This window comes from Haplochromis burtoni, unplaced genomic scaffold, assembly GCF_018398535.1.
Source record: "Haplochromis burtoni strain Fernald_Lab_line unplaced genomic scaffold, NCSU_Asbu1 Contig_91, whole genome shotgun sequence".
NCBI classification, from domain to species: domain Eukaryota; kingdom Metazoa; phylum Chordata; class Actinopteri; order Cichliformes; family Cichlidae; genus Haplochromis; species Haplochromis burtoni.
This window is the reverse complement of record NW_024582452.1, coordinates 342,471-367,246: the sequence shown is the minus strand read 5'-3', so window position 1 is coordinate 367,246 and position 24,776 is coordinate 342,471. Positions and strand designations below refer to the sequence as shown.

Here is a 24,776-nt window from a genome sequence, read left to right as displayed (position 1 = left end):
CCGCTTGCATTTATTTTTGTGTTTTTGACCTTGTTCAGTGTCTTAAGAGTATTATCATCATCTTTATCTTCATTACAGTAATTTTTAGCACTATCATCTTCACACTCCGTCTTTCCCAAATGTATTTGTATTGTTCCAATTACACAATGAGCCAACCAAGTTTGAGGGCCCTATAGTGCAGGAAATGGAATCGACATCCTGTGTCTAATCTGGCACTGCTCCTGCCAATGTGGGCTAATTGCAATTCTCTATTGATTCCAATGGTTTTTTTTCTCATAGCTCAGCTAAGCTGTATTGTTTTGCTGTGGGCGCACAATAGCTCTTTTGTGGGTCGACTGTGTCTTCGGCAGCTGCGCGGTATATATTTCTCACTCTCCTTAGCTGTGAGAGACCTGCCGGGGATACAGCTGTCTAGACTCTTTTTCCTGAGTGTGCGCGTGCACAGACGCACGCACACATACACCAGTGAAATTTTGATTTAAGGATATATAAAATGATACAGTACATTATTTTTTTGCTTGTTTTATGTTATCTGTCTGTGTTCATTGCTGGAGTGATATAAGAGTGAAAGAAGATATCAGCTTGATTTTAGTGTTTCATTAACTTCAGCATATTATATCTTGGCTGGGAGTGGGATTGGATGCGGGACATTGTCACTGGCAGTGAACTTGCTCTCAGTGTGGTAGTGATGTCTTCAGCCCAGCAGGGGGTGTCAACACAATCACAAACAATCACGGAATGAGCCATCACTGCTGCACAGAAGCCATTTATTTCACAGAGCATTATTTATCTAGTTTGGTCTCAGGTAGATGAAATTGTCTCTCTTTCTCACTCTACACATAAACTAATCTTTAGTGGTCTAACATGGTTGCTTTCAGTGTTAGGAATTCATTTTACCACTAACAACAGAGGCCTAAGCATCATTTTCATGGCACTTTCCCTCCTAATGTAAACCATACTAAAGTCAGGTTCACGCGATCACAGCAAACCCATCATGATATCTGCTCATAAATCAGATTTATAGTTTATTTGCGAGGTTACTTTCAAGTCACACGGAAAGCACATTCTTAAAGTTTCGCATTCAATAGTTTTCATCGGCGTTGCTTGAAATGTTCACAGCTGCAGTGTCATCTTCATGTGTGTTTGAGAATACAGCTGCAGTGGTCAAGCAGACACACACACACATTTAGACAAGCACACACTCACTCCATGTGATTTGCAGGACTCAGGCAGCTGATTTATAGCTGGTAAGGGTGTCACCGGAGGAAGGCAAGGGAGCAGCTCTGGAAAGACTTTAATAATAACATTATTTAACCCAAAACCGTCAGATAGGGGCAGAAGTAATGACACCCACTCAGGCACACATGCGTGCACACAGACACACACACACACACACACACATATATATGTATGTCTATATATATATATATATAGATAGATAGATAGATAGATAGATAGATAGATAGATAGATAGATAGATAGATAGATAGATAGATAGATAGATAGATAGATAGATAAATAATTAATTTGTGTATGTGTGTGCTTGTGTGGGAGTCTAATCTCACTGGGGAGACTAATGGGGAGGACAGAACTGGGACCTTGACCATGATGGGTAGAATGCCTGAGCCCACAGAGCAGGTCAGTAACCGGAGATGGAAGGTTTTACAGTTCACATTTTATAATTTTCAGTTACTCTGATGACCAAAATTTCCTAAAACAATGTTCAAAGCCACAGTGAAATCTCTTTGTAAAGTCAAAATGAAATTTGTATGGAACCCCAATATTCCAAAGTTTGTGGAATGTTATTTATTTATTAAATTTTTATATTGTGGTTTACATTTGACAAGAAAAACATTATTGGCATGTTTATAGTCAGCCATCAGCCATTTATATTTTCTTTCTTTTGGGTGGTGTTAGTTTGGTCACTTAGAGATTCTCAGTCCTCTTCTTTGTCTTCTTCATATTATTATTATTATTATTATTATTATTATTATTATTAGTAATATTGTTCTTGGTCTTTTTGGAACAATGGTGCTCATTTAGATCATCCTCTAAATGTTCTGTGCATTGTGACCAACTGTTTCGCTGACAAGCACAATCTATCCAATAAACATTAAAAAGAATTAATTCTGCACGCTGCATTGTTCTGGCTGTGGGAATTGATCTGCTCTTTATTTATCTGGAAACCCATGCCAGTTCTAAAGTTAATAGCTGAAACACACATTAAACAGCACACTGCATAATGGATTCTGATTGATTATAAGGCTGCTCTAAATGCAACACTTTTGAGGATTGTTATACTTTTAACATGCACATATTAGCAGCACACTCAGTATTGATAATGGCAAATGCCATGTTTGTCTTTATAGTTATAGGAGCGGTTTAAGAGGGTGAGTTAACGTCTTTAAAAAATGCGAAGTCTTTTTCAGTCTCTGTGTGTGCTTTTTCCTAATATTGTTAGTATATGTATGCATGACACATCGAGTGCTAACGATGTCCCGTTTTTTATGCCTTGTTTTGATCAGACCTATGACAGCTTCTCCTAGCACATTATTCCAAGACCTTTAACACTGAATAATTACTTGTAAAATCAGTATAACACAAGTAAACACAACTCAGAGAAAGGTCCTATTTCTTCTCTGTTTCTGCAGACAAACAGTGAGTTGTACAATAATTTAAAGTGTTGATGCTTGGATCAACACATTTGGAGTTTTTGTATCTCGCAAATGAGAGAGAAGCTATGAGTTGGACTCAAGCCAACCCAATAGAGATAAACAGAGCTGGTGAATGTAACCTCATCCCATGTGTCCCTGCATCCCTTTGCTGATTCTGTTCCTGGTAATAAAAGCCAGGGTTGGTGGTTTCAGCTCAGTGAGCCCACTCTGCTGACCTTGGACTTTGTTTGGGTTACTGGTGGTTTTGGGCAGCCCTCACTTTCTGTGTTTGCGACTGTGGTGGTATTTGTCTGAGTTTAGTGAGAGAGGAGAGGGAGAGAGAGAACATGGGGACATAGTTGATGAATTCTGCGAGGTCCTTCTTTTTTGACATGTCAGTACCTGAGCTTTAAGGATGCTGACATCCACGGTGCAGCTTCTCAGAAAGAACTGTCGATTTTTCCTGCAGTTGTCACTGTTTTTAGAACCTCCACTAATGCTCAGATTCGTGCTGAAAACGAGACCCCTCCAGTGATATCAGCCAGAGCGTCTGAATGTCTCTATTAAGGTGACCAGTTCTGTTTTTAATAGAATGGTTTTTCCTTTGTCCCGACTCATAAACATGTTTTCTGATCCACAAAGCATTCTTTCTCTATATCTCATACTTGTTCTCTCTCTTCCGCTTCCTCCCATGCGCACACATAAATATACACCAGCTCTCACCTTAGACAGGGATGCTACCATTCAGTAGAAATTCCAACTTCAGTTGATGCCGTATATATCTATGACTTGCCTCTCTGACCCACATCCTTTCTCTCTCCCCTCAGTGCCACTTTTTTCTTGTCACATTTATAGTATTTTCTAGCATACTCTGAGTTTTGCTCATTTTGAGAATGCCCTAATACGAGCAAATATACAACAGAGAACTTCGAATTCTGAATAAAACAAAACGTTAAGAGCTGTAATTTTTTTTCCAGGATATTATTTCCCGAAAATCTCTCCCAGCAGCCAACTCGAAGGCCCTGGGTGATGAGTCTCACATGCCTTGGTTAGTGAGGCTTTCCTATGAGACTTAAGGTGATTTTTCAAAATCCAATAGCTGGGCTGTTATTGCTATAGGCTTTGCATTCTTAACATCATTTTTCAACTTGAAGCTCAGAAGTTGATATACAGTAAGTATCAATTTCACCCCCAGTTTAATGCACAGCACTATTTCCATATGAAAAAAAATGGCACGCCATTACAAATACACTAACAGATGCTGTGCCTTACAGGTTTTAATAATATGCCATGAATTAGGGTAACATTTCCTGTCCTTCCTGCACCATTTTGTTTTCTATCCCTGCACCCTCAAACACAGTTAGATGCTTTTGATGACCTGTTTTGCCCCAAATCTCTTGACAAACAGCCTGTAGTTTTATCTGGATCGATAGCAGACAGGTGTCCTCATGGAGATTAGATATTGCAGCCAATGCTGATGCAGACTTTAAGAAGTTAAAAAAAAAGACGTGGATATCAAATGCTTCATAATTGGTTCATTATTTATTAACTTTACAGCATCGTAGCTCCAAAACTAGTGAATAACTTACAGTAAAAACATTGCTGAACTCTACAGTACCATCTACTCTGCTGTGATGCTTGCTGTGCTGCAGATAATGAAGTGACTATTTCAAACAGTGAAGTTGGAGCTGCTGGAGAAACTATGTGATTTTGGTCAACTGATATATTGTACAGGTCAAATTGGAATAGTTGATGCAATAGTCATCTTCTTAAATCATGCACATTGTTTTCTTTCCTTTGTTACTAGTTTTTGTTCATTGTATCTCACAATATTCTTTTGAGTAATCCTTTGGTTTAATCAGCTACTGCCAACAGTTTTCTACATATCCTGTAATCATTCAAGGCCCACCACATTTTGTTATGTGAATATGTAAATCTAAAGAAGGAAAAGAGCTTTTGTTTTTTGAACTATTGTCTAACAGTTAAAACATACACTGCAGGAATATCTCATCAGTTGTAGCGTTAAGAAGAATCAGTGCTGCGCTCTCCCATAAAACTATCAAATCTTTCTTATGGTGCAAAATACCACACAAATCTTTATTCTGTCCACACCATCTGTTTCAATCATTACATGGTTTATGGGTAATTTTGTAAGGATATTCAGCCATCGAGAAAAGATCACACAGTCCTGTTTTCAGTGGTTATTGATTGCAGAAAAGCACAGGGCTGACATTTGTTGGACGTTTTGTAAAGCAGTGAAGACACTTCAGGTGCTGGTTTATGACCGTCAGACCAAAGACTAATCTGACCTCAGGGAGCTCTTACAAATATCCAGTTGACATTTATTTACTTAATTTGCAACCTCATGTGTGATTTATAGCTGTTTCAGAGAATTTTGTGTGGATTTTTCAGAGAGGTTCATATAGATGACTTAACCACATGGTTGAACATTTCTTCCCCTGTTAAAGTCTAGACGCAAGTGGTTTATGAGATTAATGAGGAGCGTTGGTGGGATGAGGGGTACACCTGCAAACCTGCCCTTTGATGAATACTATAAGGCTTGGGAAATCATGCGGCGGAGTGGTTATGTGCTTTTGCATGCTCGGTGTGTGCATTTTGTCGCCGAATGTACTGTGCACTGGGGTGGTTGACTGGTGATCTGTGCATAGCAGGAAACCTCCAGATTTTTCCAAGCTGGTCATTAGAAAGGCAAGCAGGAGGGAATGAGAAAAGAAAGAAAGCAGGTGGAGGCCATTATTTTTTAATGGGATTTTTTGACATCTTCTCCTTTTGTTTGGGGAGGAGGGACAAGGGTGACAGGGGTAAAAGGGAAAACGAGAATGAATGAAAAAATGTGAGAGACTTCCTGCAGATTGAGTTACTCGGTGGTGTGTGTGAACTCTGTATCCTTGTCATCTGCTTTGTACATTAAGAGACCTCCTGCCTTGGTATGATGGGTCTTCTGGGCTTCTACAGGACCAAGGTTATGGCCCTCTTGAAGACATTAAACCCATTTAAATACTTTGCTTGGGCTCTACCTCTTTAATGCACAGATGGTCTGCATGGGCTCTGAAGGCTGTAAGATGACAAGGGGACACTACTAGGGCTCTGTCTCCTGCCCTCCCTCTGTCTTACACACATGCACATTTTGTCTAAGGTTAAAAAGATTATTTTTTTCCCCTTTTCTTTTCTTTTTTGCAGCATAAAGTCTAAGACTGCAGAGGAGCTGTTGTAAGGTGTCCCTGTTGTCTTTGGTGAAATAGTTTTTTCACAAGGAGCAAGAGGAATGCAAGGCACTCCCAGGGCTGCTCTTTTGCTGCAATGTGGTGGACAGGGATTACACCAGCAGGATAATGATAAGCTTACAAGACTGTTTTCTCTTTCCTCAAGAGTCACAGTGACCATGTCTTTAAGCTAGGCTACTGCCAGAGAGGAGAGTGAAATAAAGGGTGGGGTACAGAAGGACAGACACTTTCCTCTGATCAGGGTTGAAAAGGAAGTATACGATAAGGCTCTGTTCCCTGAAACAGCCAGCATTTTAGCATTTATGGTGCTATTTTATGCTGTTCATTATGAAAAGACACAAAAGGAAAAACAGCAACACATTATGATACTTTGAGGCTGCCCACTACTCTACTGTAGCTCTGGCCTACACCCAGACACTGTTGTGGTCTAATCCTGCCCACTCATTCTTAATTCCTCAGTTTGTCTATGGCAGGATTTTAATTAGATCCTAATTGATTCACTTGGAAATCAAGTCACTCTGAAAGCAACCCAAAAAATGACGATCCAGCTGCCACACCTCCATCACATTCTCAATTATTTTATGGGAAAGCAATGTTGTTGAAAGACACAACTACCATTTTCTAGTTGAGGATTCTTTTGATGTACTGCTTCAAATTAAATTTCTATTACTGTTTTAGCACTGAGATAATTAAATATGCATGAGCTCACTTTGGATGATTTGTCTCTCCTCAATTTTGTTAAACTTGAGTTTCTTATAACAAAACATAATTAAATTTAAAATAGTAAAATCTCATTTAGGACTATTGTGTGAAAATATTTCATAACAGCGGTATGAAAACAATATTCTCACCTATCTGGTCAGTTTGCCTAGTTTCCCCAAACTGAGATCATTATTTTTAATTAATGGACTTTTGTCCATTTCGCACCCTTTTCTAATCAAGAGTAGATTTCTATGATCTCTTTGTGGGCCGGGCAAATCCAAGAGCATTAAAATCTTATATCCCATTCCCTTTGCTTAAAGATCCCTTGTTTTTGGTTAAACTAAGGATGGAAGTCCTCAGAAGACATGGCCGCCTGATAATCATTAATTGTGTCTTGCTCTTCTTGCGAACGTTCTCCATTAAGTTCTTAAGTTCAGCACATAGGCGAATCATTGCCTCTGAACAAGGAAACTATGCGGGAACACAGGGGACAGAGGAAGAAAAGGATAGCTGGGGAGCTGGGGGTCGACAAACACAGTGCCAGTAATGTTAATTAATCAGAAGACAATGATGAGTCCCATGGTGTCTGGTCCTACGCTATTCGACAGGCTAAAAGCTAATAAGGGGCTCACAAAGGCGCTTTCAGAGGAGCCCAGGTCTTTGCAAACAGTTTCTGTTGATTCATGTCAAGATAGATGTTGGCTTTTTGACAGACTTTATTGATTTCCCCAAAAGGGGAATTCCCATTTCTCTCAGTAGTATGGGGCTGTGTTAGCTGGTAGAAATTTCTTTGAGGTTGTTTTCAAATGTTAAATTGTTTCACTATTGTGGGCAGTTTACACAAATCCTTATCTGTCAGCTATTATTATTTTCCAATTATTAAATGTAAATTGTTACAAATTTCAATCCAAAATAAAAAACTATAATGAGAACTGATATCTTAAGAAAAACTACAACTATGAGAAGAGCCAGTAAGCATTTGCTTTACACTTTTCTCACTAATGAACACTAATTTAATTTGAGACAGTTACTTATTAAGCCACTTCTTCTGTCAAAACTGCAGTTCTGATTCTAAACAATAACAATACTAAAATAATGCAGAAGTGTGAAGTGTGAAGCAGAATAAGTCATCTCTGATCTTGAAAATCTGATGCGTACCTCAGCTTTAATCTATTGTACATGGCCTTAAAATGTTAGATATTGGTGTGAATAATTTAATAGGTTTCCACATCCATGTTGGCATTCATATACTTCCTTGTGGTATTCTAGTGTGTCAAAGTTAACACAGTTAAAACCCCGTGCACGTTGCTCACAAAGTCCAAGACAGGCAGTAAATTTGAGGTTTGAGATCTGCAGGAAAAGGAAACTGTTTGCTTTTTTCCAGAATATGATTTTCCTAAAAATGATTTTTAAATTCTGTGATAACATAGTAGAAATCGCATAGTATTGCGAAACTCAGTGTTGTTCCTCTTTCCCTATAAAATTCAAATGCGTTCAAAATTCTGTCAGACAGATCATTATAGTGGCAACTGCTCTCGTTGAGTGTTAATAACTGGGACACAGTCAGTTACTCAGTCAACATTTGCACAGCACTAAACAATGAACCTTATAAACAGATGAAGGTTGTTGGATAAAGGGTTATAGTGCAATTCACAAGGATGTAGTGAATCTCTTGTGGATTTCTGCAGTGGCCACTAGTCTAGCACTGTGCTTTAAAAACATTCAGCTCAGTTTTTTACAATCAGTATTTGTTTGTTGCATTCATGTTCACATTATCCTCTTACTTCATCAAAAAAAAAAAAAAAAACCCAACCCACAACCATGAAGAATATTAATTTGTTGAACCTGCAGTTTATTCCAACATCAAGGTCACATGCTTATCCTAGAATACAGTGGATGATTGCTGTGGAGAACTGTTACTTTGAGCCCTGAGTATAATGGCGAATACTGGTTTGTGACAATGTAGCATTTTTGCTTGTAAGACTTTAAAAGCCCTGTGATACTGTTGGTCAAACTCTATGAGACAGCCATTTCAAGCCTTGGGACCAACACGTTTTTAAAAGCACACTGGCCTGAATCTCTTTCTGCTTCTTCTCCCTATCTGACTGTTGTCTCTTTCTGCACATCAGAGGAAGAGGCAAAGAGCGAGGGTAATAAAAGGCCCTGCTTTTCTCCTCTGGGCCCAGGAGAATGTAGAGTAGCAGATAAGTTGTCTAGCTCTGAGTCTGAGAATGATCAAAAACAAAGTGAATCCTGTGGCCGCATAGGGAGCAAGCTCCTGTGAGGGAGTTGGGGTAAAGAAGGGATGGGGACGAAGGGAGGAGAAATGGTAGAGAGGAAGAAGGGCTAAAGGAGCAGCTATGTTAAAGGGAAGACAATATTTGCTCATCTCTGAGGGAGAAGGGATGAGAAGATGTAGACAGGCTGGAAGGCAAGCAGATGGACTACTTTTGCTGCTTGAAGCATGGACACGATAATATATAAATACTCATTCATTCGTAGGCTACGTCGCAAAATTCTGGTGGTCTTGCTTGACGATTGACATACTCTGGGCCAGTGTGCAGTCAAGATAACGAAAGTTGCATTAACCTCAGGACATTTTACTCACAGTTAACTGAATATTACACATGCATCTGCCTTTATGTAAACACACACATTGTTGATTGCCCCTAGAGGCAGGAGGTAAGGCCCCGGTCTGCGGTGTGATTATCCTACATAGAGAAATGAAAGGATTACAAAGCGATGGTGTAATCCAGCTGTCAATCCCACACCTCATTAGCAAGCATGGGTTTGAGAACCAGCAAAAGCAAAGCGGGGGAGAACGGGGCAGGGAGAAGGTAAGGGGGAAAAGGGAAAGGAAATAGCTAGTTAGAGTGGGAGAGGAGAAGACGTAAGTAAGGGAGGAATGACAAGGATAAGAGAGTGGGAGCAAAAGGAAACCAAAGAAAAGAAGGGGAGGAGTAGAGGTAACGTTCTCGCTATTCTGTTCAGGGGGCTCTGCGGAGAGTTTTTATTAAGCTTTCATCTGCCTTTCCTCTCCCCCTTTACCTCTCTCCTCTTCCCCACCCCAGCAGCACTAACAAAAGCAGATGCAGGGAGTGCTAGCCATGTCAGTCACGTCTCAAACCCACAGTTCTGCTTGTAATTCCCCGATTAATTAAGAACAGTGATTTGTTAATTTAATTGTAGGTGTTGGGTCGTTTTTTTCATCCCCTTCTCGGTTGCTTTCTTCTGCCGCTTGCTCCCTATCATCCTCTTGGCAGGCTAATTTGCCCTGCAGCTTTGAGGAGGGGAAATGAAAGGTATAGCAGAGGAAGCTTTCAGATGGTTTATTAAGAATTGATTTGCCACGGTGGCAAAGAGACAGACTGTAGGGAGATACATGCTGACATGCCTCCCAGCCAGACACCCCCAGGTTGTGGGAGAGCAAGAAGGATTTTTTTTGGTTTTGTTGGGGGGGGGGTATTGTCAGGGTTCCTCACATAGTGCAGATCACCCACCAGTACTAGCAAAAAGGAAAAAAAAAATCTGGATCCACTGAACTGCCAGACACGTTGGTTTTTCAGCTCTACACTGGTGGCCAGGGCCTTCCGTATAATCAAGTAGTCGGTAGCTGAGCATGGCTGTAATTGAAAACATCAGCACACTAGCACACCCCGCTGAGAAACATCTGATTTCCGTTGGTTATAAATGCATACACTTTCAAAGACTGTGGCAGGGTAATCTGGACAAAATGACACACCTTTCACAGCAGCCAGCTACTATTTAACAGTTTCATTAGTGCCAGGATCTTTAATAAATTTACATTAGCAGAGACTGTCTGTTCTAAAAGAAGGGTTTGGCCACCTGACTCGCTGTGTGTTGGCTGCAGTGCTGTCATATCGTCGTGCTCATGAGCAGACACGCACCGGACAGCATGGGAGGCAAGAGATAGATGACAGATCAGAGGCATTAGAGCTTCAAAGCTCGGGAGAGAACAGAGAAACAGAATCCCCTGCAGCTAGGAAAGACAGCTAAGGAGGCAGTGCATCTTATCTTTAGCAGCTCATCTCCGCATGTGCACACAGAAGCTCCTGCCCCTTCATTTACAGCTGGTCAGACACCAGAGCATGAAAGCTTATTGACTCTCCAGTCAGGTTTTTCATCCCTGCATGTTTCTTATGTCAGGTGAAGTTGTTGATTCTATTTCCAATCTTCACGAGTTGATTGGCCACTGCTGCGTTCCATTTCCTCTCATCACAGAAGCGTGGCATTTCTCATTATCCCTTCACTTAATTTATGCACAAATTATTCATAGTTTGGTAAATCACAAAGTTTCGCGACAGCAATCTGACAGTTCCCGTTGTGTTTTTAAGAAAATGGCTTTGGAATCAGGAATTTGTTCTTTGTTTGTTTTTGCATAAGCGTGTGCGTTTATTTATGGGAAAACTGGTGCAAGTGCAAAGCCGTGTGTAATTGTGTGTGCCAGCTGATGAAGACTTGAGAAAGTTTTCTCTTCCTCTGAATGAGATGAACAGGATAAAATCGAACAATAATGCAGAATAAAGACGTTGATGGGGATGCTGATAAAAGACTTGGCTTCATCATGCTACAGTATTCACAACAACAACACTGATGAAAAGGATTTATGGAACAGTAGTCACACCATGTGACAGGCAGCATCTAAGGGCTTTTATGATATCTACCTTATTAAATATGTAAAATGTACACTCAATACAGCTTTCCTATAAGATCACTAAATCATAGCTGTTACGTTTTTTTAAAAGTCAAGATAAAAAAAAGAAAGCGTTTCTCTAGCTACTTGCTAGCTTTGGCTGTAAAGTGTGTGTGCTTTGCATGCTGCAGTTTAATGACTCTGTTTAGTCAATAAATATCTTAGCGCTGTGGTTCACACCTACCAGCTGGCAAGATTTTGATCCAGGAATTTAAATAACTGTGGTCTACCACCTTAACAGTAATCTCGTCTCTGGCCAGAAAAACCTCGGAGGAGGGCTTGTCTTCACAGGGGAAGGTGGGCAGAAATGCTGACTCGGATATGATACCCAGTGGCCAGAGAAAATGGAGATAAATGACACTGATTTGAAGGGCACAGCTCATTTCTGTTTTAGCTAAGAAGGTAGAGTATTCGTCATACTGTAAATGCTTCTTCTTAGAGGAAGACACATCTTTCATCCATTGGATCCATAATTCTTCTCAAGCAGCTATAGGGTAAGGTGCTCTAAATCAAACTGTGCCATAGAGAAAAGGTCATTTTTCTTTGAAGCACACACATTTGCATAAACATGACTGCTGCAGTATGCATTGCAGCATCAGTTTACCTTGCATGAGATTTACGGCGAGAGCCACTGCACGGAAAATATCATCAAATCAGATATTTTCATTGTCATTTATTTCATGCCAGTAGGCCGCTACAAGTTTACTGCCTCATCTCGCTTGTGTGTGTGGTACTTTTGTATGTCAGCATAGAAGTGATTTGTCCTGCAAATGCAGACTAATGAATTAGGCATCCTGCTCATGGGCTGATATTATACTGGGTAGCAGTTCTTTTGATGTGATTAGCTCCATGCACTCTCTTGACAAATTGGGCTGTCCTTTCCTCACAGCTGAAGCACTAATCTATGCCAAAAACAAAGGAACTCTTTGCACTTAACAGAACACGTAGCTCTCATTGTCTATATTAGGATAGATAGATGTACAGATAGATGGATACAGAACTGTTCTATAAACTAGTTCTTCAAGTAATTTGTAATACGTACACATATGACTACACGTATTGGTAAATTTCATACTCATGCACTTTGTAATGGATGCAGAATGAACCCTGTCAGGAGCAACCAGGCTAATAAGCTTCAGGGAGTGATTTGGTGGATTCTTTTTCTACCTCAAAAAGCTGAAACAAAGTCAAAAACCAGCGAAGGTGGTTAAGCATTTTTACAATCAAACAAAGCACTGTTGCTGGGCTAAGGTTTGCCCTTATTGCCTTCAGAATAATTTTGGTTTGCCCTCACAGGACCCTGAAAAAATTCCTTGTGTGACCGTAATGAATGAATCAAAATTTGTGAACTCACACTTGTGAGGCTATCAACATCCAGCTGACTAAAGTAATGGAGTGGATGGCAATTATCATCATTGATGGAATGAATCATTGACTGATTGTCCTCAGTATCCTGTCAGTTTTCTATTATTCTTTTTTACTATTGCCTCTATTTCAGGTGGTTTTAGTTTCTTCTCATTAACAGAATTGGTTTCTTTCATCAGCTCATTGTGACTAGTCTTAGTCTAGTTCCTGTTGCATACAAATACAAATGTAACAAATGGATCAGCTTCACATTTTCTTGTGAAATGGTTAAAGATGGATGTGGTCAGTTGTAAATCCACCATCAAGTCTGAGTGTGTGTGTCAGAATTTGAATGTGGACAAGCACAATCATGCTTTCTAACCACTGAGTGTTTAGACAGAGAACACCGCAGCGCTGAGGAAATTCAGAACACACACAGCAAATTATGTTCTTCTTCATCTGTTTGCAGTCAGATTTATCTTGGAAATGAACACATAAAACATCCAGCTCGATCCCCCTAGCAGCTTTAGGAAGACTTTCTAAATATTTAACTTTAATTTAGATACCAGTTCTCAGAGGTAATTGTATTGCAGGACTTGCTATGAAACTTTTTGAATAATGGAAGTCCATCAGTTTGGCCACTTAAGATAGTGTTTAATGAATTAAGCGGGCCTTGGATGAGTGACCTAAGGTGGAAGACAAAGAGGTTGTATATATTACATCCATCTGATGGGACGTCTGCACATTAAGCATAAAATATTCTCATATCATCATCATGGGAAAAGGGATTTGAATATGAACTTGAAAGAACTGGCTCCTTTTGTGTCTGTCATCTAGTATTTGACCACAGAGCAAGCTTCCTGTGGATACTAAGGAAAGTGAAAAAGTGTTTGTAAAATTGGACCTTGTATGGTGGTGTTATTATTATTTTTGGATTGTTAATAATTGTTGCACAAATACAACAATGCCCCTATATCCACACCAGAATGTCAGTGCAAGTCTGATACCCTCATTCAACACACACACACACGCACACACACACACACACACACACACACACACACACACACACACACACACACACACACACACACACACCAGTCCTTTACTGTGGCAAGTGGAGACTGTTATCATTGATTTTCTCTTTTCTCTCCTCGCCTCTGTTCACTCACTGCAGCGCCTCCCAACTTATCTGGCTCTGACAGAACAATGCTGCAGTAGGAGGGCACTCAAGGACAGATTAGATTGTTTGGGGATTCTCATTTCTCATTTTTTCATACTTTTGAGTCTATGTGTTTCTTTTCTGTTGCACATTCCTATGCCTTTGATATTGTTTAGCCACCTCTATCATTTACACTTGCAACAGTTTGCCTCGTCTTCTCTCCTTTTGACTGGAGAATAATCTCAGACTTCTTATTGTACGTTTTCCTTGTTTGCCTGTGCGCACTAGTTAAAAATGCAGTTAAGGTTAACACATGTGTTTCTGTTGGCGTGCATGTGTGTGTGTTGCCTTCCATAGTGCTGAGTGTTTGTGGTAGTAGCGCCTCCTCTGTCTGAGCCATGGTAATTACTGTGCTTCACTGCATCTGTAGAAGTCAATGAAGCTGAACTCATTGTCTCTCTCTACATGGAAGTCAACAATTGTGTGAATTCCCTGGTGACATCGCAGTCACTACTAAACCAGCTTCCTGCATTTTTTATCATTCTCAATGTGTCTCAGTTTGCTGTTTGTCTCTCTTTCTCTCTGTGTGTGCCGCTGACTCTCGGTGTGTGTGTGTTTATGTGTTTATTATTTCCTCTTCTCATTCCCAGGGGTAATTGGGCTTAAGAGTGTGGTTTTTTTTCCATGTATGTATTTCTGTATTTAATTTGAATCATGCACTTTAAATCTATTTAAAATTGATAACAGCAGCTTAATCTGATTTCTAAAACAACAGCCAGAGGACAACTCAGTAAAACTGCATTGTTTTCTAAAGTGCAGTTTTAGCATTCAGTGTAATATTTCTTTGCAAATATAAAATGCTAGCACCCAGTTTTGTATCTGTTAAACAGTAACTGTTTTTGGCTGAAATGGAGAGAAAATGTTACGCTTAAATTTACCATTTTAAACCACTGTGGTGGGTTTTTTTCTCCTTTTTTTTAATTGGCAAATTGCCATTTGTTCTCGATTCCATAGTCGTGCTCGTATTTAATCTTCACATTGCAACGCATGTGATGGCAAATAGGTCAGCCTCATACCCATTCGGTGGAGTGTGTATGCATGCGGGAGAGCAGATCTTAAAAAGGAGGTTAGTTGCATGGAATGTGTGTAATAGGATGATGAACTCTGGCCACAGTGAGATGCTGGATGTGATTTAGACTGCGGTGGCTCTGGTTAGCTAATTGCTGTTTGGGATGGGATGAGATAAGATGCTATGCGATGTATGGCCACTCAGTACTGGGATGGAAGGTTTTTTTCTGAGTGCGGAAAACTCAGCGAGTGATATGTTGCCGTGGCAAAAACACAAGGTAACACTAATCATTAATTAATCCGATGTTTTCCTTTATTAACAGTATACCTGTCTCAAGAATAGGTCATTAGTTAACAAATGCATGAACAAGTTAAGGAGAGTAGAGATGATATTGTTTAGTATATACAATAATATATTAACCAAACCAAAGAGATAATTGGGCCATTATAATTGAAACCAGTATTTTCTACTAGTGAAGATGGAAGGTGGAGAGTGTCACAGTGAAAGGATGCAGATGTTGTTAACTTAATTCCATTGTTCAATGGAGTGTACTTATACCCGCTTAAACTACACACGCAATTAGTGCGGAAAGAGAGAGGGAGAGCGAGTGCTTTGCATGCCAGTTGCATACTGTGTGAGTATTTTGGCACCAGTTAGCTTGCTTTTGCCATGTTTAGAGTGTATAAATTGGTCCACAGTTCTGTGTTGGCTCGCAAACTGTCCTCCTGAGTGTCCATTTGTTTCCATTGTTATGGCTCCTTAATAGACCAACTGTGACATTTATCTTTAAAAGCTACTTTTAAGGAAGTTTACTTAAGTCAGGGGATTTTTTTCTCTTTTAACGGTCTATTTAAGCTCAAGTATGCATAATGTCTGAAACAGCCAGTGACCAGTTGATACTGAGAATGGAATTTACAGGAGAAGTAATACAAGGCTGAGGATCTTAGCTCTCCACTTCTCTCAAGAAGAGGCGAAGAGGTTTTATTGTTTTGCAAAACCAGATATTCAAACAGGAAATGAGGCTAATGTTATCATATCGTAAAGGGAGATAGAGAAATTGTGCCGGTACTCCTTGTGGAGATATTTTTGCTGACCATGGCCTTTACCAGGAAATGTCACACAGAGCACTCAGTCATCAAGGGCCATACTCAGGGCAGGCCCCTAGGCTTCTGCAACCAAATTGAACATAGTACAGAAATACCAAAATGTCGACACCTTAAATCTTTATCATGTAAAAAATACAAACTCTATCTGAAAGCATGATTCTTAGTTCTTAAAATGTTTGTTTTAGTATGAAAACATTACAAATAACTGTGAAGGTCCTATCAATTCTTGGAAGATAAAAAATAAAAGGCTCTTTTATGTTATGTTTCTTTCTTGAGTTCTTTCTGCTTATTCTTACTTTAATATGTCAATACAGCTTACTGTTGACCCTTTTTTTTCATTAGACAGCAAGCGTTGCTTTAAGACCATATTTGCAGGATCAGCAGAAGGCTTAAATGAAACAAAGCCTGTACTGCATTGTAATAGTCTCACATGACATTTGACTTATTTTTTTGTGCTTTTGTTTGTAGTTTTGCACTGTTGTTCTCTGGGGGGAGAGGGGAATAGCCTGCTGAACTAGGCCAGTGGAGACTGACATTTAAATTCAAAGGCTAATGGGATGCTTGTGTCTGCCTTGCGTTTTCTGGCTGATTGTCGGGATTCTCAGATCAGCACTGACTAGCCCACGCTCCTCTTCTCAGACCGTCTGGAGACCCAGTGCGCTCTCTCTTCAGACGCTTCGTCTTTTTTTTGTGCCAACTTTCTCAGTCAGTCTCCATGTCTGATCAGTAGTAGCTGAGGGCAGTCTGTCCGTCTCACTGGTGGATGCACCTGAAGACTTTACTCATTTCACACTGAGAGAGGGCCATGGGGAGACTGCAAAAGAGAATCACATTGTCTCTCCTAATGGAAGCCAGGGACTTATGGAGCTCTGCCCTCAAAGTGGTAAAGCAAGTCATTCTACAGACCGGCCATTTATTCTGTCTAAAGGTTCATTTATTCTGTCCCAAGGCTATGTTGCGAAAACATCTCTAATGATGATAGTGATACCCAGTGGGTTAAGATGTTGGAATGATCTTTCCTGTGAAAAGTCTTAGCATGACCCTTTCTTTGGCCCTAAGGGGCAATGCTGCCTATTGGAGCCAGAAGACTCATTTGACATAGCTCAAAGGCTGTCCTAACCCCTGTGGTATACTCATATATCACTGCTGCACATTCTCAGAATACTATATCATCTCAAAGTCCTTAAGTACTGCTCTCCCACTGACATTTTGACACTGTAGGGTAAAGGATGTGGCCAAAGTTTCCCCACGCAACTTGAGCGTGCATATAAATCAGTTGTGATACAAGATTCTGGGATTCATTTTTGAATCATTGTTCTTTTCAGTGTTGTAGACGAATTCCACACCTTGCGGACCTTCACCTGAGGGATTAGTCTTACTGTTGCTGTGCTGTAATGTATATGTTAGGGTAACAACAAACATTAACATTTAGCAGCTAACATTTGGTTGCAGTACAACTCGAGCTTTACTGCTTTGCTCAGGTTCTTAAAGGAGCAGTGTGTTTTTCGCTCCTCATTTTTAGACAGTGGCTGTCAGATTCTTATAGATGGCTGTTCTAACCTTCAGGACATTAGTGGCCCAGATGGTGAAAGGACAGCTGTTATCAGAGAGTTCATAAATGTTAGATCTTCACTGTACCAATAGAATTGCTTTTCTCCCAAAACGGCAGTAAAATCTATAATATAAAAAAAGAGAAAAAAGGGGTAGAAGGGAAGAAATGGAGAGAGTGAAGGAGAGGTTTGTTTTGCTCCTGAAAATATCAATGTAATTAGGGGTAGCATATCATTTACAAATCAGGCTTGACATTTAGGATGCTGCTGGGTAATAATGTAGAATTGTATTTCACTTGTGTGATGAGTGGAATGTCTTCTTGATTGGAGAGATGCAGTGTGCATAACGCAGCCCTTTTCCTAGGTATCACAATTAGTTCTGTAATACCAGATGTTATATTCACTCTGTCCACTCTGTTCAGCCAGCACTCAAATCTAAGTTGCAATCTCAATTCCCAGTCAGTCCAGTTGCTCACAATAGAAGCTTTAATCAGAGTAGCAATACTGTTTTCCCCCTAATTTGTGGAGGTGGAGGTTCTCCACCTGCTACTGCTACTTTAGAGCACTGTGAAGACAGTTGTCACTAGCAGCAGTAAAAAGAGGTGGCATTGAAGCCTGTCTGACCACAGGATGACAGACTCTAAAGTTGAGGTAGCTGAGAGATATTAAGGACTACCTAAAGCTGGGCAGTGCATCGGATGTTTGAAACATCAAGCTTTAAGCGACTCACATGGATGTCTCCATTCTAACAGCTGACACTAAAGCAATTTTCACCTTATGGCAGGTTTGTCCTCTGAAGTCTTTTCTGTGCCTATACAGGAAACCTGAGTGGTAGTGAGAGAACCTCGAACCATCTGTTCCAATCATATCACTTTATCTGTGATCCAGTTAGGCTGTGGCATGTTACTAAGAGATGCGTCCCAGATAGAGCATAAAACATCAGCGCAACACTGCAGTGCTACATCTCTCCCAGGCATACACAGCGACAGAGTGGATGTCCTTATAAACACTTAGTCAACCAAAGTAAAGGCTATGCAAGACAGGAGTGACTGCAGCCTCTGAACATCTTAGAAATTGGCTTTGCTAACAGCGGGCCCCTAAAGGCCGAAGATTCGCTTAAGGAAAAAAATCAAATCAAATCAATACATAAATGCACAAATAAGTGCAAGTGCGTGATAAATAATCACGCAGTAGGTTAAGTAATACATGCGCATTGCCAATAATTACTTTTGTTTTTTATAACTACAGATTCGGTAATAAGAGCAATCGATCTTGACGTGCTTTTGGATTAGAATTTATGATGTTCTCTCACAGCACAACCAGCGAGAGCTAGCAGTTATTTATCTACTGTGGTGGGTAGCTGAGACGGACCGTCATACAGCTGAAGGGGGCATTCTTACCTTAATACAAGACTGGCCTCCTTTTGCTGCTGCTGACGGATGTGCTCTTATCATTGGTTGCGAAGGTCTTCACTTTGGGTTAATCTAAGTATAAAGAAATGTGAATAAAAGCTACAGCACATTTGTTTCCTTTTATAGATCTGCAGCCTGCACTCTGATATTCATACACCTACAGTGCTTGACTCATTTAAAATAACAGCTAAAATTGAGCTCGCATAATACTTTTGAGCATTCACTGGATTGACAAATTCAACATTTCTCAGCCAGAAATGCCCGGACACATTGCCAAGCTGTGATAGGTAATTTCTAAGGAAGTCGCCTTATCTGCCTTCCCTCTACCTTAAGCACACAAGACCAGAAAAGTGGAAAAGCGAGGACAGGAGATGAGAGTAGTTGAGAGAGGAGGTAGATACATGCAGTGTGATCTGAGCTGCAGCTGTCTACCGGAATCTGCTGCTTTGTCCTGCAGACTGCGGCCCACACTCGAAATCCCTTATGGACTAATCTGGGTCACCAGTATATAGCGAGCACAGTGACATACAAGAAAATCTCCATTAGACTTTATTGAAAATGATTAGCTGTTGAGAGGGGGATGAACTTTACAACAAATGTTTATGCATTTGTTGTAAATTTTGGATCTTGACTTTGGGTGGCCTTTTTCTAAAGTAGCCAGTTTAAATGTATAAAAAAACCAAACAAAAACAAACAAAACACTACAGTGAAAAGGAAAAGTGCTTGCTGCCCACACATCAGCCCAAGTGAACATCTGTCATGTTGATGAACTGTTTTTGAAACCATTCCTAATTTGTTCATGCATCCTTTTGGAGGAGATGGAAGGAAGGGAAGGACACAACGATTATTATTTGTTCAGTTCAAATCTGAGCTGAGCGTGGTTGAATGAAAGTGTACTCTACAACCCACACTGTAACAAGCTGAGAATAGATTGCCCTTTTTTGCTTTTTAAAGCTGTGAAGCAGATGTTGCATCAGCACCGGTAGAAAAGTCCAATATAAGACAATGAGGAAGGACAAACCACTTACAGCACATGTACTTGTTTTCGTGTCTAGTGTTAACATGAAGTTATGATAAATGATATGATTGTCAATTTACTTCCTATAAAATAATTTAATCAACCTCTAGACTGGACAAGTATCTCCCTCCACATCCGTACTGGCATTGGTACAAAAGCACATGATGGTTCAGGGAAGCTGCTGATTAACTACTCATTGTAGAATTCAGAATATCATGCATGATATTCTGAATATAGCTGGAACCAGAGCTGGAGATGGCAGAGTTAAAAATGCTAAGATTTTCATTGGGAATGACCATCATGGACAAGATTAGTATATTGGATGGACAGCTCAGGTTGAATGATTTGGAGACAAAGTTAGAGAGGCAAGGCTGAGGTTTGGACATGCAGTGGAGGGATAGTGAATATATTGGAGAAAGGATGTTGAAGATGGAGCTGCCAGGAGGAGGAAAAGACCGCAGAAAAGATTTATGGATGTAGTGAAGGAGGACATGCAGAGGGTTGGTGCGAGAGATGAGGATGCTAGGGATAGGCCGAGACAGAGACAGATGACTTATAGATGACTGTGGTGACCCCTAAAGGGAGCCGTTTTGGATTTTTTTAAATTTCACCAGTAATAAACCAGTTGCTCTATAATGGAAAACTTTTAGTGCTACTTAAAGAAGATGGACCTCTATTTGGACCTTGGATTGTTTATAGAGTTCATCCATAAAGTACATTTTTGCTGTTTATTATACAGATTTCTATCCATGTGGTTAAATGCTACATGGATCCAGAATGAAGAGGGCAAGCAGGATAAGGCAATGAAGTCTGTATGTTTTGCACAGGACATGGCTGATCTTTCCATTAAAATCTTCTGTTTCATTCAGTTATATTTGCTGTAATATTCCTTAGCATGAAATATAAGTATTGTCACATACACCGGTCCCCACATGTTTGTTGCAGTCTACAGTAGTGTAAGAAAATACCTTGAGTTTAGTTGCTTGAGAGGAAAGAGAGACAAGAAGAAACAGATGATGCAGAATTTTCCCTGTTGACTGAGGCATTTCTGAGAAACTGATAATCTTTTTAGTTGTGAGGAGAGGATCAAAAGGAAGAAAAATGCCGAGAGGGCATTGCTATCTATCCATCTATTTGTCTCTCTTTCTTCCCTGTCGCTGAATCTATCTCTGCATTTCCCACTTGTCCTGCCTTATTCTTTCTGGCCATTCATCATATTTCCTTGTCCAACTGCATTCTCATCACTTCCTTTCTCTTTCGTCTTCCCATCTCACTCCCTTCTTCTTTTCATCCCTATCTCCTGTCTTCCTGTCTTGTCAAACAGGCCTCTGGGCTTCTTTGTCTGTCAGTAGAATTTCATTGTCATGCAGTATCATTCCTGGTCTTTTTTCCTCTTACCTGACATCCCTACTTGCTTTCTCCCCTCTTACTTACAGGTTGTCCTAGATGGGGTATAGTACAAGGTATGCATTTCCTGTGGCATTATTGTGGTTTAGATGTAGTGACCTTTCCAATGTCTGTGGCAGTGACCTTATCAGCCATATCATGTATTTTTCTACGTTCCAGAAGGGAACCCAGGCAAAGACTCTTACCTGCCAGCATGAGCAGGAAGTAAAGACACTGTGTCACTGTAGAGAATTACTCCAGGAGGTTTCCCCCCACACAGCTAATTGCCATTCAGAGAGAAAATCAGAGACCAGTGAAACCACTAGAGAAGAAGAGCAGGAGATTAGGATCAATAGAAGAAGTGTGTGTGTGTGTGTGTGTGAGAGAGAGAGAGAGAGAGAGAGAGAGAGAGAGTGAGTGAGTGCCATTGGCATAAAAAGCATGTTTGATGTATCTGTCAACACTCAAGCTACAGTATTTCCTCAAGAGCTCCTTTCTAAGCTCCATGTCAGCCCTCACTCATCCTCTCTATGGACTGACATATTGAAAGAGCTGGAGCAGAGAAGACATGGTGGAAAAGAAGACAGAGAAAAAAGAGCGGTCATTAATACTAAGGGAATTGATCTACTCAGGTCTCCATGGGTTTGCCTGTCTGCCAGTGATTGTAGTGTGCTCATTATCCATCTCTGCTCCAGGTAATTACTGGCTTGTTTTGATCGGAAAGCTTTTAATTAGTTGCTCATTAGCATTGTTTAATTAAACTCACCCCATGCCTTTAATAACACAGGAGTGTTCTTTCCTGACTTCATTAGTTGTTGTTAGATGGGTTATAGTGGGATTGAGAGATAATGGGTGGACAGGAATACTGTATTTTGCATGATTAGCATTTAGTAAAGCCAACAGTATTAGACATTTTTCATATATTCCATTATATATGCAAATTGATATGTAGTTGTTATACAGACTTTAGAGAGGTAGACATCACTGTGATGAGGTACTGAAGGTAAGGAGAAGGGAGGGGATATAAAGCAGTTACACATATAGAAACTTTCCCCTGTGTCAAAAGTTTTGTTTGACAGGGACACACTGAGGAGCTGAGGTGGTTGTAGGGGGTTAAGAGTCTCAGAGACAGCGAGAGTAAGATGCAGTGGGAGGAAGTGAAGAAAATTTTGGAGCCCAATTCGAAAGGCTATGTGAGAGGCTTTTGAATAGCTTAGCTGCACAGTTGAGAAGCTGGACAAGACACAGACAGGACAGCGAGAAGAATGCCAAATGGACCAGCAAACACCGATGCTCAGCTTTTTTGTACATTTTTCCCTTTCTTCTGCTCTGCTTGTCTATCGTTCTGTCTCTGTCTATTTCTGAGCGCTCACTCTGTTCTTGTTCTTTATATTCCTTCATGTTGCCAGGCATCTTTCATCCTGCTTTCCTTATGAATTCTCTCCTACATATTCAGTTCTTTGTCTGAGCTTATTTTCTGTCTTTTTACCACCTTTTTTCCCCTTCGCCTCTCCCACTCAGCAATAGCTGACACACTATATTTCCGCTGAATACTTGGAAGGAAGGATATTTGTGTGTGCTTCACCATATATGAAAGCGTATATATTTGTTTCTACATACGTGTGTCTGTTTTCACATTGGGTGAGCAGTGACTGAACAGCCTTAGTTTTGTTTTCTTAGCACGTCCTGGTGGAGTGTGACAGTGAACAAAGTGTTAGTGTGTGAGGGTGGACAGAAAGCCAGCCCAGAGTGTCATAGCATGCCCCAGATCTGACACTTTGGAATCAAATAGATGGGGACAGTGGCTAGCTGTCTGCATCGTGTGGATGATACCTGACTCGATGTAGCCATCATAAAGAGGGAGGAGACAGTCAATAGAGACGTTAGGACATTAGGTGGCAAGGGTAGACTAGCCTGTTAGCAATTAGCTCCATTTGGGCATTGCATTAAGGACTAGATTGACAGACATATGACTAAATCACCAAATGGACACAAACACACAGACACATGTGTTTAAAATACTCCTGTGCTGCCATTCTGGCTATATTTACAAGCAGTGTGACTCAAAGGTAAAGTTAGCTTACTTTTTTCTGTAAAAAACTTCCAACTACAGGTCCCTAAACAGTGCAAAGGAAAGAGGTGTGCCTCGTCCTGTGAGTGGAGTTGAGAAAGAGTAAGACCTCTAATTGTAAAATAAATGGTAAATGGCCTGCATTTGTATAGCGCTTTTCTAGTCCCTAAGGACCCCAAAGCGCTTCACACTACATTCAGTCATTCACCCATTCACACACACATTCACACACTGGTGATGGCAAGCTACATTGCTAATTGTGGAGCAGGAGTATCCATACCTTTTTTTTTGTTGTTAATTGCTCTGTTTAAAAATAATGAAAGGCATAAAACCTTTGTAAATGTCTGACTGCTGTAACTCACTGCTCTGTAACTTGATGGAAACATGTATAGAAAGAGATGTCCTAGTTTAGTAACTGTATATTTGCTTTAATGTGTTTAACTAAACAATGTTTCTCACCTGTAGAATGATCACCTGTAGAAAGCTGTATTGTTTTTGGTTAATTAAGCCAAAAGAGTGAAGTTATATATGGCGACACGTGACATAAATGTCACCTTTATGTTGCACTTTTTGATTGAAAAGCGCTTGGCCTCAGGGTTGAAGATTATACAACAGATGGTGTTCAGCAAAGCCTTTTGTTTTGAGTTTCTAAATAATCGCTCTAACAAAGCACAGATCGAATTGCCTTACTTTCATCTCCTTATTTCTTTCTGTCACATGAAATCTGCTGCTATGACCCCTGCAGCAACAGCAAACAATAAGGCAGAGTGTGCCATCTTTTGCTTAGAGGCTGTACATTTATGTTAGGTTAGCAATGTATTGAATTATCTTATATTATGTCTCTGCTGCTTAGCTTTGAAACCGCCACAATGATCCCCCCTTGTAACAGCTGCTTTTCCTCCCTCATTCCTCTCCATATAGTGCTTTTATGTACATTAAGCTGCCATCTCCTCAGAGGTGAATTAAATCTCTGCCCAATTCTATCACTCTTTGCTCTTCCACGCTTTTCTTCCTGCAGCTCATTTCCCAGCGGTGGTTACCGCTTCCGCAGCAGAGTTTGTCTCTGTAGGGGAAAGAAACAGAGAGCAGTCAGCACTGTGAAGTCTCCCAGAAAGCCAAGGGGTACTCTTGCAGTGGTACACAGACACTGTTGAATGGTGATTTAGACAGCCAGATCTAAGAACTGCAAGCCCATCAACCCATTAGGGAGTGTGAGAAAAGAAGCAGGCTGCATTTAAGCATAGTCATGGGACAAAGAGAAGAAAGCAGAGTTCCTGATTTATACGCAGACACATGTGTGGACAGACAAACCTATGTGCACCAATGCATGCTAACGTGCTTCC

At 40.4% G+C, this 24,776-nt stretch overlaps 1 protein-coding gene across 1 annotated transcript in view; it reads left to right on the top strand.

The window, feature by feature from the left end:
• Positions 1-24,776, top strand: part of LOC102291117 (cadherin-4) — a 239,206-nt gene that overhangs the window by 2,157 nt on the left and 212,273 nt on the right. The gene's annotated exons all lie outside the window — the stretch shown is intronic.